Consider the following 14,947-nt stretch of genomic DNA (forward strand, 5'->3'; position numbering starts at 1 on the left):
CATAGCCTTAGGGATTCTAAAGCACAAATGTAACAATGTTACTATTTTGCTTAAAAGCTTACAGTGACTGCTTAGGGCCTAAAGAATACCAGGCATACATATATAAGGTTCTGCCAGGAGTTACGTTGGTCCTACACATTCGGCTTTTTTATTTGGTATTAGGTGTTGCCCTACTAACCGGAGGAGTGGGCATGTGCCCAGGATCTGGTCCAGTTATGGAATCTTCTCTCCACCACAGTGATTGGTCCAGGGGTAGGCATATGACTAGAATTAGACCAATCAGAGTCTTTCCTTGGGATTAGTTCATAACAACCTAGAGTGCAGGGTTATTCAGTCACATCTCCTACGTGGGGCAAACTGGAGCATTAGGAGAGACAGAGGGAGAGGCTCTTGGTCTTGGTAACCTGGAGGATCAGCTCCCAGTGTCCAGAGTCACTTGTTCCAAGTTGTTTTGATTCTCTGAGTGTCATGAGCATCCTTCCAGTAATCTCCCCTCCTTTGGCCTAAGTTAGTTTGAGTGAGGGTCTTCTCACTTCCAAGCAAAACACTCTAATACGAAGGTTCTTGGTAGTGTGGCCCTAACAACCCAGATAACTGAGTTCCTTACAGCTCACGAGTTGTTGTCTTTTTCTTTTTTTTTTTTTTTGAATTTTGAGATGTTTTTCATGTGAAGGTAAATCTTAATGCTATTAAAGTCACAAATAGGCTAATTTAAATGTCCAATTCTATTTATCTAAAACACACAATGCAAACATACAAATATCCGTTCTCTCCACATGTCAGAGCCTATTCATTTCATGGTTTGGAAATGGGAAGAATAGATTCCCCTTAAACTGCAAGTCAGCAGGTGTTTCTTTACAGTTAACTTTAGCAAAATTCATACAAAATAGTGATTAACAATGGTCTTCTTTACTTGTTAGCTGACAAGGAAACATCTTCAAGACTGCATTTTGTTAAAGTTTCTGTATTAAAATGTAGAAAAACTGAACTACACAAATATTGAAAAGTTAAAGATTCCTTAATTTTTTTATTCCTGGTACCACCACCACAGTTTACAGGGCAATATACCTGATGTAATGAAAAGAAAAAGAAAAAGCTACAACAGAAAAAAGACCTCAGGAATGTACATCTAACTGACGCTACATTGCATTAATCAATGGCTGCACTTTCTGCAAACTGTGGCCATGACAGTCCTGAACAAGAAGGGTTTTCTGTTTAAGCTGCAGTAACTTTTCTGACTATGGATCATCGCTCCTTCTGTGGCAGATTTTTACAGTTCCTCTAATGCATTTGGGACAACTGTCTCAAAGTAACCTGCAGCTTTCCTGACAACTCCTCGCTCTCTCTCCTGCTAAGAACTGTAGCCCCTTTCTGCTGAGTTTTTAGAACCTTCTGCTACCATATCCACCACTTCCACCACCAGATCCATAACCACCACCATAGGGGCTGCCCGAGCTTCTTCTGCCAAAACTGCCCCCCTTCATGGGTCCATAATTTGACTGCTGTTGTCCACTATAATTTCCAAAATCACTATAGTTCCCACCACCACCACCGTAGTTACCACCAAAATTCTCCCCTTCATTGTAACTATCATATCCTCCACCACCACCACCACATCCACCACCTTGGTTTCCATATCCTGGTCCACCACCAGAGCCTCCTCTACTACTATAACCAGGTCCACTGCCATAGTTGCCACCATCGTCTCCAAATCCATTACACCCACCATCACCACCTCCATAACTACCTCTGCTGCCACCTCCACCAGAACCTCCTCTCCCACCAAAGTTTCCACCACGGCCAAAGTTTCCTCCACGACCCAGAACGTTTCCAGATCCACCTCCACAGCCTCTTTGCGATCTATAGACTGCATTTCTTGTTTAGAAAGGGCCTTTTTCACTTCATAATTATGCCCATTAATAGTGTGGTATATCTGAACAACAATTTTATCAACTGTATCATGATCATCAAAAGTTACAAAAGCAAATCCTCTTTTTTCTCACTCTGACTATCTTCTATAACTTCTATGGTTTCAGTCTTGCCATACTTTTCAAAGTAGTCTCTTAAATTATACTCTTCTATATCTTCTTTAATACGACCAACAAAAATTTTCTTCACTGTTAGATGGGCACCAGGCTTCAGAGAATCCTCTGTAGGAACGGCTGTCTTTGGTTCCACCACACGCCCACCATCCTTGTGTGGTCGAGCACACATGGCTGCATCCACCTCCTCAACGCAAGAGGAAGTGACAAAACCAAAGCCCCGGGACGTTTTGTCTGGGGGTCTCTCATCACCACACAATCTGTGAGAGTGCCCCATTTCTCAAAATGTTCTCGTAAACCATCATCTGTAGTTTCAAAGCTCAAACCATCAATGAAGTTTTCCCAACTGCTCTGGTTCCTTTGGCTCGTGGCCCTCCATTTTGAGACTGGACTCACCTCTTTCAGCTCGAGTTCAATATGGGACCGAGAGGAAGACCACAAGTTGTTTTCTAAACATTATTTGGTTCTTACTGTAAGCTTGTGAGGTAGGTTTTACCCTCATCTTGACTGTATAAGTAAAACAACTAGGGCTCAAAGATATAAAGTGTTTTGTTCAGGATCAAGAGGCTGAGAATTGAAAGAGCGGGTGGACACCAAGTCCCTCTTCCATTCAGGCTCCTTCTCCGCACCCACCCGCCTCGGCCTGAACAAACACAGTGCCGCCAAGCAGAGCACAGGCTTAGTCAGAGCAGCACTGGGGCCAGAGCCAGACCGGGATCATCCCGATGGACAGAGGGGTCAGGAGGGAATCAGAGGAAGATAAAGGCCAAGCTCTTCCATTTACACTTTTATTTATAATCAACTCTAGGTCCAGGAAAAAGAGAAGAAACTCACAGATTCTCTCTTTTCCTCCTTCCTGTACTGTTTTTTGTTCCCATAATCCACACTCGAGCTCTCAGACTGCAATACAATTCAGGTATACTCTTGTCAATTGCAATTTTAGGGGCTATCCTGGAAACTAAGTCACGGGTTACAATTCAGCTCTTTTGAGTTGGAGTTGTCCATATCTCACTTCTTTTTCATTTTTTTGTTTTTTAAAGATTTTATTGATTTATTTTTAAATGAAGAGGGAGGGAGGGAGAAAGAGGGGGACAGAAACCTCAATGTGTGGCTGCCTCTTGCACGCCCCCCACTGGGGACCTGGCCTGCAACCCAGGCATGTGCCCTGACTGGGAATCGAACCAGTGTCCCTTTGGTTCACAGGCTGGAGCTCAGTTCACTGAGCTACACCAGCCAGGGCTCTTTTCCATTTTTTAATACAGGAAAATAAAATGGACCTGCTCTGCTTTGAATATCCCTGATGTTTCTGAAGCCCTCCCTCCCCCAAAGTGCTGTAAAATTGAGTCAGGTAAAGACAAGTGGGTCTCATATGGCAGTTGGGAATGGTAGGCAAGTGTCATAAGTAACTGTAAAGTGGGGACCGATTGGAAGTGGCAAGGAGGCCAGGCTGGCTTCCTGGACATTTCCTTCGCCCTCTTCATGCCTGCAGCAGTGTGGCCAACTGGTCCAGAATGGAGGTAGCTCCCAGAAGCTGCTCAGGCTGGCAAGACCTCCAACATTACCTAGTCCATGATTCACAAACTTCGCTCTCCCCCTCTGCCCCTCCGGTTCCTCTGTGTTCTAAGCTCACAACCTCCTTCACACCCAGGAGCAAGTAGAAAATATCAGGTGTGAATGATCATCTTTCCAACCCCAACCTTCAGTGGAAACATCTTCTCTGCCGCCATATCCCCTCCTTCACAACGGCAGAGTTACCTCTACCACAGGCGTCCTCTCCATTAGTGCCCATATCTCATCTCCTCTCACCCTTTCTTCAGACTCATCCCTCCTGCCTTCGCTCCTGGTTCTCTTCTGTCCTCTGCAAACCTGTTCTAATAATTCCCATATTTTAACAAAACCCTCCATATTCTAACAAAAATAAAATTAGATAAGGCTACCAGCATCAGAACACAAGACAGAAATTTTTCTTTTGTATACAAAGTCAAGAGGTAGGTTGCCCAGAATATGTATGGTGGTTCCCTGCACATTAGGATTTAGAGATAGTCGAACTCGTTCTGCTAACATACTCACACATGGCTTCCATTCAAAGTCTAATATGGCCACTTGAACTGCAGCTACATATCCATCCATATTCCAGTGAGCATGAAAGAGCAACAGCCGAGGAAAGCACATTGCCCTTTAAAAGTTAGTTCTCACAAGTTGCACATGGGACACCTCCACTTACATCCTGTTGGCTGGAAATGAGTCATATGACCACACCTAGATGCAAAGGAGTCTGAGAAACATGCTTTCATTCTGGGAAGCCATGTGCCCTGATAGAATTTGAAATTCTGTGCTGAAGGAAAATGACAGAGAATGGCTATTAGGGTCATTTAGCAAGTTCTGCTAAAAGCCTCCTGATTCCACATCACTTTCTAGAGCCCTCTCTGTTTCCTGTTAGATAAGTTGTCCAAATATGATGGCTCTAGCAAGGTCTGATTTCCACACTTCTACTCCAGGGACACTGTCCTTATCACGTTCACTAATTGCATCTACATTGTAAGTCAATGGAACCTACCCTGTCCTCATCTTACCTGATCCCTAGCAGCATCAAACATAGATGACCACTCCTTTCTGGAAACACTTTCCTTTCTCAGTCTCTGGGGTACAGTACTCTACTGGTTCACCTCCTTCCTCCCCAGCCTCTCTTCTCTCTTTCTCAGAGTCTTTTCCTGCTCTGGCTCCTTTGTCTGGCTGCTCTGAGTCTCTCTTAAACTCTCTGCTCTCCTGTTGTCTACCTCCTCACCCTAAGTTGATCTCAGACCCAACGGTTTTTATTATCTTTAAGATGATGCCCCCCAAAGCCTCACCTCCAGCCCAGGCATCTCTTCTGAGTTCCCAGTGACTGGACAATTGAAGTGGATCTGTGACAGGCACTTCAAACTCAAGAGAGGCAAAACAAAAAAAAATTTAATTGTATTTTTTCCATAACCATTTAGTCTCCTTAATCACCACATAGAATTCTTAATGTTCCTCCCTGAGACATAGTCTCTTTCCTCCAGGCTACCCGATTTAATAAATGAGGCATAGTATATTCATTTACTCCAGCCAGAAACTTGAAAGTTATCTTTGATTTTCTCATTTCCTTCCACATTCACTCTATCAATGTGTCCTGTCAATTCCATGTTCATAATAGCATCTCTCAACTAATCATCGTAGTGTGGCTACCACTTCAGTCGAAACCACAATCATCTTTTAAAAAAATTAATTAATTAATTGATGAGAGATTTGTTGTTCCACTTAGATATTCATTCATTGGTTGATTCTTGTACATGTCCTGAACCTGCAACCTTAGCACACAGGGGTGACATTCCAACTGAGGCTACCTGGCCAGGGCAAACCACCATCATCTTGGCCTGGACGGCTACAACAAGTGTTGCCTTCCTTTTATTTTTGCTGCCACCCACCCAATTTATTCTTCATACAGCAGTATATGTTAGTTTTCTGTATAAAACCCTTCAATTGTTTAATAAAAAGTCTCCATTCCTTGACACAGTCTTGTATGCCCTGGCCCCTGCCTACCTCCTCACATCACCCTGGTTCTCTTTCCTAGGCTGACTATTCTGGTCACATTGATTTTCCTTCAGTTCCCTGACACATCCAAAGCTTACCTTTTCCAGCGCAAACTGCTCTCGACACAGAATGTCTCTGCTGGCTTTTTCCAAGGCTATCTCCTCATTCTTTGAATTCAAATCCAATATCACCTCCTCAAAGAAACTTTGTCTGGCAGCTCCATCTAATGTAGCTCTTATTCTCTCTCCCAGCTCCTTGCTTTTGTCCCAGCAATTACTGCAGTTTGCAATTATCTGTCTTCTTCACAAACAGTAAGCTTTATGGAGCAACAGGCCTCAGCTGTCTTGTCCATTGCCTTACCTTACCCCCCAAGCATCAAAACAGGCCTGGCACAGATCAGGCACTCAATCTAGTGCTCACTATCTGCCAAGTTGAATTGAATGGACAGATTCCGAAAGGAGGTCCCTGAACTGCCTACAGTGTCACAGACAGGCTGCAGTCCCCTTAATTAAAAAACTGGGAATGGACTGAACCGTCTTCTTCTCAAGATTTTCTCTTTACATTGGCTTAACCTGGTGGTTGCTTGTACTAGAATGTGGTGCAATCAGTCTCTTGGCCCAGTTTTAAAAGATCTGTTTTCTGCTGCCCAATGGGGTAAATCACCTCCCTTTCCTCTCCCTGAATGATTTGAGTATCAATAGTGGGCCCTGGCTGGTGTGGCTCAGTGGATTCAGAAGGGCCTGCGAACCGAAGGGCCTCTGGTTCCATTGCCTGTAGGGGCAGGTTCCTGGGCTGCAGGCCAGGTCCACAGTGGGAGGCACAGCAGAGGCAACCACACACTGATGTTTCTCTTCCTCTCTTTCTCTGTCCCTTCTCCTCTCTCTAAAAATAAGTAAATAAAAATTCTATTAAAAAATGAGTAGTGGTTCTGTGCCTCAGTTTACAGACGGGTGGGCTGAGACTACAGAGGTCAGCCTTATTAAACACCAGAACCAAGCCAGCAGTGTGAATATCCCCCTCCACCCTAAAGTTCCTCCAGTTTTCCCTTCCTGCCTCAAGAATCCCCCCAGGCACCACCTCAGGTTGAAGGTGAGGAAGAAAATCTCAGCAGGCAATCTAAAGAAAGATAGGTATTATTAGCATCAAGGCTAAAAGGGGCGAGTCTTTACTGCCCAGTTTGCACACAAAAAAGTTAATTTACTGTCTTTCTCTTGAAGCCTGTCTCCCATCCCTAGTCTCCCAGGCCTCGCAGGAACACCACCAATTTCGTCAGGCCATTTTTCTAATTCTGCGCCCAGTCACCCCTTGTTCCTCGAGATGTGGCCTCCTCTTGGCCCCCACAAATCACGCTTCTCCCAGGCTAAGGTCGGGCCAGATCAGAGACGACGCCCGCACTGGGATCGCACAGCACACCTCGGCGGAGCGATCGCTGAGGCCACAAACGGTGAGTCCGGTTGGGGCTCCGCCTGCGCAGCGCCAACCAAGGGATGGGAAGGACCACGGCTTCGGGCACCGCCCCAAGCAGCACAAAGGGGCGGGCCCGGGACAGGCCCCACCGCCTCCGCCGCCGCGCGGGCTGGGGGAGGGGCGAGCCGGCGGGGGGCGGGCCTGGGGCGCGGAGGGGCGGGGCCGGGCCGCGGCGCCGGGTGGCGGCAGAGAAAGGGGCGCCGCTTCCCTGCGCCGCCCAGTGCGCCCCACACTCCTGGGCCCGCCCAGGTCCCGCCCCCCCGCGCCCCGCCCCCGTCGCTCGGACCGCCGAGTCGCGCCTTCCCACCCTGCGCTCCCGAACTTGTTCTAACTTCCTCGGCTGAGCCGGGCCGCGCCGCCGCCCTCGTCGCCGCTGCCCCCGGGTGAGTAGAGCGCCGAGCCCCGGCTGGAGCGGCGGGCCCAGCCCCTCTCATTGTCTGAGGCTGACCCCCCCCGAGCGCCCTCTGGGGACGAAGACTGCTCCCCAGGATCGGGCTCGGCCCTTCAGGCTCCCTGGTCTTTACCCGGGGGCGTCTCAGCGGGCATTGCTGGCTTTGTTCGCCCAGATCGCCCTCGAGGGGCAGGAGGCCTTCGCCCGAAACCCGCTGAGCTGAACTCTGGCGCCGGGCGGAGTGAGAGCCACAGCGGGCCACCTGGCTGGCACTCGGGGTTCTGTCGTCCTCGCCCTTTCCGCGTCCCGTCCGCTGGGCCCAGCGGGTGTGAGAGCTCTCGGGGAGGGAGGGGCTGGACCTACCGCAGTTCGGGGCTCTGCCCCCTGTTCCAGTTGCGAGCCCTGGGCTGGGCACTCCTTTCGGCTCCGTCACGGACTCTTGGCCATACGAAGCTAGGGCCAGGGGTGGAGGGTGTCGCGGACCAGGGAGAGCTGTCCTCTGCCTAACCCCCGCCCCGCCTTGGGTGTGTTACAAGTTGCCCACCCCGGAGGTGCGTCCCACTCAGCCTTGCACGGGTTTGGATGGCCCGAGTTTGAGTAGGTGGTGACCCAGCTTCTCCTTGTTGGTCGTTTGGGATTGTGCCTGGGAGTAAAAGCCCGACTCCTGATATAACTGGAGTTTCGGTTGAGTTGGCTCAATGGCTACTAAGTTGACTTCTCCGGGGCCGCTGTTCCTAGGGGAACGGGTGGTGGTGCAGGTGGGTAGGAAGTGTGTGTGTGTGTGTGTGTGTGTGTGTGTGTGTGTGTAGGGACTTCAGCCCTGGGGCTGCTGAGACGTGTATCTCGGGGAAGTGAAGTTGGTGTGTGGCTAGAAGCGGTCCATGCTGTGCGTGTGTGTGGCCCGGGGTCGGTGGGTAGACACCGGTACTGGCCTGGTGGCTGACTTCCTGACGATGGTGTCTGCTGCCTTCAAGTCGTCCTGTGCCGTGAATGCAGAGCATTGCACCGGAAACTCTGTAGATATGCTTTCTCCAGTGGTCTGCTCTCTAGGGGTCTTACCCCCTTCAGAGAAGAGGGTTGCCCTTGGGCTGATAAGAGCAGGTGGAGCTGCCTGCCAGATCCTCAAAAGTATCCTATCCCTCGACCTCAAAGTAGGGGAAGTTAATGCATGCCGAGTGTTTGGGTCACTTTTCCCTATTCGTGAAGAGAAACCTGGGGCCCAGGGGATCAGAGCACCCCCATGTCCCCTCTACATTCAGCCAGCTTCTTGGAAGGCTGAGGCCCCCTGGATTCTTCTGGGCCCTGCCATCCTTGGATTGAAGCCCACATTCCTCTATCATGGACCCATATGCCCTTTTAACTCCACTGTCAGCTGTCACCAAGCTTTGTCCATCCTTATTATCCATAATGTCTGGGAGATAGGCCTTGGAAGCCCAGGCTACCAGATAGTTTTTTCCTCTTACTGCTTCATCCTTTGTTGCACCTACTTTAAGCTGGAGAATTTCTTGATCTCTTCATCTCCACAACTCTGAACCCCCACTGCTGGGTCACCATATGTGATTCTTGATTCATTTAACAAAGCATGATTGAGACTCTGGGGTGCCAGGTTGCCAGGTGCTGTTGCAAACACTGTTCCAGGCTCACAGTTGCCTGGCTGGCTGTAAGCTCTATGTGGTCTTAGAACCAGGCTGGACGTGTAGTTGGTACTCATAGCATTTATTGATCTGAGCTTGAGTTCAGCTTCGAAGCAGCATTCAGGCACACAGGAGTTCAAGTCCCCTGGTGCTTCTGGAGGTTCGTGGCTGCCTCTAGGAAGAAAGGGCATGGAGGACAGGGGGCTGAAGGGTTGGCTGCCTGGGTAAGTTCATCCTTCACCAGCTTAGCAGCTGGGCTAACCTCTCAGGACAGGTGAGGGTGCCTCCCTTGCCATGTTTGGGAGTAGGAGACAAAGCTCATGCTCTTTGTGGGAGGGATGGGGGTCTTACTGTGTATGTTTGTGGTGAAGGTGAAGTTCCCATGGGGGCCAGGGAGCAGGGAGTTCTGGAAGTTCTGGGTTGTTCTAGAAACATTTCCTGAGGCTTAACTTTAGGCCACTAGTTCTCAGAGATTTGACTTGTTGTTTGTGTAACTTCAGCTGAGGTAGAATTCAGTTTGGCAGGGCCTACAAAGTACCTTTGTGCCAGTCCAGGGAAACTTCACTGGGTTTGAAATCTCACGGAGATTATGGCCAAGATTACCAAAATTATGTGGAAGGTTTAGTGTTTAGTACTGGTGAATCTATTGACACTTACTAAATAGTTCTTGAGACTTATACCGAGCATTATCCCAGAAACTTCACTTGTATCAGCTCTCTTAATTCTTGAAACAACTGAGTATGGTAGATAATGTGAACAGTTCATTTTACAGATGAGGAAACTGGCCCAGAGAGGTCACATAGTAGCTTGCTTAAGGTCTCAGTGTGAGCAGGTTTCCTCATTTCTTATCCAGATAATGCTTTCTTCTCAGAAGTGATTAAAGTTGATTAATACAATGAATAAGCCTGGCCCACAGCAGAACTAGTAAGTCCTTTAGTGCAGGCGCCCTTGCATCCCCTGCTTCTGAGAGCATCTCATCTATCCGGGCCCATAGCACCTGCCCCTGAACCTCTGCTGACTGACTGGTGATGGAACTTTTGTCTCCCTGAGGCTCGGGAAAGGGAAGGCCCACACTGCCCGGCACAGAAGATTGGGGAGTGAGTGTCTGTCTGTATCAGTCTAGATAGATCAGGGTTTGCTGTGGTATCAATCTCCGAATTCAGACGCTTAAAGCAACAAAGGATTATTTCTTACACCACGACTGTTGGGTATCTGCTTTATGTTGTTCTCCCACTGGGACCCACTGGGATTAATTGAAACATTCCTGGGCACTACAAAGAATATGATGGATGTCACTCTAGTTCTTAAGGCTTCCACCTAGAGATGGTGTTTCAGTGGCCTAAGCAGTCACGCGCACGAGCTTACTTACTTACCTACAAAGTGGGCAGGGGGGAGAAGATTGGAAACAGTTGCTGAACAGCACAAATGCCTGCCACCTGCCTCCCACTGTGTCTTCCACTGTGACTTCTTTCCAAGGTCTGATTGTCATATGTTTCTATGTCACCAGGAACATTGATCATGATTAATCAAAGAAATGTTATTTAGGTTAAAGTTGAACTGAGGTGCCACATTTGAATGGCAAAGGTATGGTAGACAAGAATGTGTGTTAGCGTAGTGAGAGGTGTCCACCTTACCCCTGGACACTGGGCAAGTTATTTGAGTTCTTTTGGTCTTCTTTTGCCCATTCATTCATTCATTCATGAGCTCAAGGACTAGTGGTGAGTCCCAGGCCAGGGATTCTTATCAAGCTCAGCCTGGGCCTGCGAACTGAGATGATAAAATCCCTGTTTCTTGGTGGCCTCTAAAGAGTGATATTAATGTCCATGGAAAGGGAAGCAGGCTCCTGGTCCCCTCACTGGCCTGGCACAGCAGACCTGGCACAGCAGACCTTGGACTTCTTCGGGCACTACCTGTGTGTGGCTGGTCGGGGTAGTCAGCTTTCCTAGAAGCAGAAGCATGCAGAGGCACCCACCCCTACAGCCTTTGCCTTTCCATTTCCATGACTTGGGCTGAGCTTGCAGGCCTAGGGGTGTGGAGAGGAGAGGTGGTCAGGTTACTAAAGGAAGGAATCACATGGAGAACTGGTTGAGTGTAGGGCTGGGCTGGTTCTCTGGCTTGTAGAAAGGGGTAGAACCCCTTTGTTAGTTGCATTTTTCACTTGGGTCGCCATTGCAGTGTTAAAGAGCTGGCCACACTATCATCTTTGTTTTTGTGCTTTGTCACCCACTTAGTCTCTGGTGACCTCCAGCAGGGCCAGAAAACACTGGTAGAAGTGGTGAAATCTCAGGTTCTTTCGCATTGTGGATAATTCAGTATCTTTAGTTGTATTTCCTCCTTTCTCAGGGCCTCTGTTTTGCCATCTGGAATGGAGGGAGAGGTGGTGGCGGTTTACAACAGTGGTCCCATTCTTGGCTGGTCATCAGGGTCCCCTGGGGGACTGTGTAGAACAGTCTTTTGAGAATCTTTGGTCTAGGCGAAAACCAGTGTTGCTGGTTTGTCTTAGCTTCCATTATAGCAATGTCCTCTCTGACCGAATCCATGTGGAGTATTCATTATGTCTCCACAGCCATTTTCTCCCTTAGCAGCATATTTATTTTTGGCTCAGATAGGGCAAGTGTGGTTGTGCTGGAACAGCACAGCGCCTGGCTTGTGGGAAGTGTCCAGTGCCTCAGCCAGTTTCATGTGAAGATGAATAACGGTCCTCAGTGTGTAAAGGATAGTGGTGAGGCAGCTTTTGAGCTGTATCTACTTGCTAGCTAAATGAGCTAAATAAGTCTTTAATTTTTATTCAGCTTTTCTCCTGGACTTGGTTTCCTCATCTGTAAAGTGAGAAGAATCTGCCCTTTCTGCCTCTCACGGGGTTACTGTGAAGCAGAAGTACATACTTCAGGTTTGAGGAGCAGATTCTGGAGCCTTAAGTTAGGCCTTACCCTCTGGGACTGCTGTTAGTACGCCAAGGGCTCTCAGCAAAGTGCTCACCAGAAGCTGATTCTGGGAACCCCTCTTCCTCTACTCTTCGGCTTGATGGGTTTGGGGGGCTGGGCCAGGCTGGGCAGTACTGTGGGCTTTCTCTTAGAGGCAGTAGGCCTGATGATCTGAGTTTAAGTGGGTCTGGACAGGCTGGAGTTAAAACTCTTCACTTCTTGAGGTCTTTCCTGCCTCCCTCTCTGAGCAGCCGGGGAGAGCCCTGGTGTCCATCAGCTAGATAGCTGGAGGGACTGACTCCTCCCTCCTTGGGCCGTGTCTGCCTATGCTGAGTGGCTGAGAGCCATCGGCTCTAAAGTGGCCCCTGGGATCCTGGGTAAGAGGTGAGTTTCTGATGCCACCTCAGACTGTGTGTCCCTGGCATTTGGGAGAGCTGAGGCAGGCCTTCCTGTCTGGGTAAGGCTTGGGGAGGGACAGGCCAGGACGAAGGGCAGGGCAGGAGTGGGCCTGAGGAGAGATTTGGTGAACCTCGAGTCTGGGTTTTCCCTGACTATGTGTACCAGCTGCTTGGGCCTGTGCTAATCTGCTCTGTAGAACCCAAAGGGCATCAAAAAAAGAAAAGAAGCTTTGAGGAATTTCTAGTCCTAACACCCAGAAGAGGGGCCCTCACAGCAGCTGGAATTAGACAAGTGAGTGTTCCCTGCATCTCTTTCATCTGTAGCCCAGGGTCAGAGTGGTGGGCCTGGGAGGGTTGAGGGCAGGGTCTTTGCATCAAAAGCCCACCAGCTTGCCTCAGGAAACCCAGGCTTACTGGGAAGTGACAAGTGCAGATAAGGAATACAGCCAATTCCATTCGAATTTGGGCCTTCCAGGAGGGGCACCGCCCCCCCACACCCACACCCACTACAGCAGTTTGGTCCATGGTGTGACTTTCCTCAGTAAGGGCCTTCATCCTCAGTCAGGAGCCCCTCTCAGCTCTGCGAAGGACCCTGCTCCTTCTGTGCCTCCCCTCTGCTGCCATCCGCTCCAAACAGAGGCTCTGAAGGGTTGTCCACTGAGTAACCATTGCGGTAGAGAAACTGTTTCTTCTCCGAGTGACCTCCCTAATGTCTGGCTGTCTGGTTTCAGCACCTCAACCCTTGGCCAAGCAGACAGGGTCTGTCCCTTCAGCTTGGTGGGGGAAGCCAGCTTCAACCCCGGGCCCAGTAATTCTTAGACTCCGGGTGAGAGCTCCGTATTATTAAAGAAAAAAAAATTTCTGACACTTGATAACACAGTAAGGCAGACTTTATTCAGCACTATCATGATAGGTATAAGGACTACTACAGTGGGGTTTTGCAGTGGGAGAGAGATTGGGCTCAATCCGAAATGTAACAAGGCAACGTGGAAATTTATAGCCAAGGAGCAGAGTCAGACAGGGGTTCGACAGAGGGAAATTTCTGAGAGGGTAATTCTTTGCTAACTGACCTAACAGGATTCTTGCCTAGTCAACCTGACAGGTGGCTGTTAGGATGATCAGGTATTACCTGGGGGATATTCCATTAGGAGGATGAGAAATTTGGTCAGATAAGGATGGTAATCAGAATGGAGGTTGGAGGATCCCAGCTAAACTGACTTAGCTGGATTATTGCTAAGAACTGGACTCTACAAGGACAGAGGCACCCGAGGTCGTGCCTAGTCGAGTAGACGGAACCTGACTAAAGTTTGGTCACGGAGTCACTTGTCAGGACGCAGAGGCCTGCCTTCAGACTTCCCCGTGGTTCTTGCCCTGGCCTGGCTCATCACTGTGTACACCTGTCCCTCAGGAGCCGTGTCCCTCCTTCTGGGCATCACTCCCTTGTTTCTAGAAACCCTGTCCTTTTCTGCATTTGCTGGCTCCTTGTCCCTTGGCTCCCTCCCTCTCTGGTGGCTGGGCTGCCCCTCTGCACCTAGGAATTAGCATGGACGGGGGCCGTGGTTCCTGTGGCCTACTAGCACTGGCTTCCACTGACAGATCTGTTGGGTACTAGACCACAGCCACTTGACTCTGCACAACCTCCCTCCCTGCCTGACCATCTTTCCTTGGCCTCTCTACCTTTTTTCTGCTCTCCCTATTCTGGGCAAACCTGTCTGACAACTCTATGAATCTCTCCCTCTCTCACCCCGTGGGACTCATTGTCTTACTTGTCTGAGGTAGGCCGGGGGAGGTGCTGTGGGGGATCTCCTTCCCCTGCCTGGACTGTTCACTGCAAGGCCTGCTGTCTGCATCCCCGCTTCCTTCCCCGTCTGGGGCCTTCCGATCCCTTGCCAACCTCGTTCCTTCCCCTCCATGCCCGAGGCTCCTCCTGGCTCTCTCTCTGCCTGTGTGCTCTCTACTTGGCCAGGCCTGCACAGCTGACCCTGTTGGGTGTGTTTTGTGCTCTTGTCTCAACAACCGGCTTTTTAGGATCCAGGCCACCTGCTGTTGTGGGGAAAATGGTGTGTGGAGAAAACCTGTTGGCTGTGGTGGGGGGCCTTCCCCATTTCCCGAAGGCTCCGCTGGCTTCCACTCTTACAGGTGAACAGTGGCAGTTAACAGAAGCTGGCTTTGTGAGTCCGTCCTGCCACTACAGTCATTTTCTGCCGCCATCCTAGCTGCTTCCTGTGCAATTCAAGTTATGGAATAAACACGGATAAGTTTTGTGAGTGCATGTCAATAAAAGAGTTGGTAGTAGTGGTGGGGTATTCATTCCCAAGGGAGCAAGGAGGAGGGCATGGCATGTACCCAGGTACTAGGGCGGAGTGGTCAGGCCCTGCAGCTTTCTCTGTGGGAAGACAGGTGAGGTTATGGGGCAGGTGCCACCTGAGGTGTCCCAGGATTTGGTGTGTGGAGGATCAGAGTCCTGCAGGAAGACAGTTGGAGAGGAACTGGTCTTGATCTGATGGGGGGTTGTAGGATTCTGTACAGGAGCTGCTGA

General features: G+C 49.5%; 1 protein-coding gene and 1 pseudogene across 1 annotated transcript in view; one reads left to right on the forward strand and one right to left on the reverse strand.

Moving 5' to 3' along the window:
- Positions 1–1,165: 1,165 nt before the first annotated feature.
- Positions 1,166–2,421, reverse strand: LOC119056533 (heterogeneous nuclear ribonucleoprotein A3-like; annotated as a pseudogene).
- Positions 2,422–7,265: 4,844 nt separating this feature from the next.
- Positions 7,266–14,947, forward strand: part of TSPAN14 (tetraspanin 14) — a 50,888-nt gene continuing 43,206 nt past the window's right edge. The window contains exon 1 of the mRNA XM_037155001.2: positions 7,266–7,444. The gene's annotated coding sequence lies outside the window, so the exon portion shown is untranslated. The remainder of the gene's footprint in view (positions 7,445–14,947) is intronic.

Source organism: Artibeus jamaicensis, unplaced genomic scaffold, assembly GCF_021234435.1.
Source record: "Artibeus jamaicensis isolate MK-2021 breed Jamaican fruit bat unplaced genomic scaffold, CSHL_Jam_final contig_332, whole genome shotgun sequence".
NCBI lineage: Eukaryota > Metazoa > Chordata > Mammalia > Chiroptera > Phyllostomidae > Artibeus > Artibeus jamaicensis.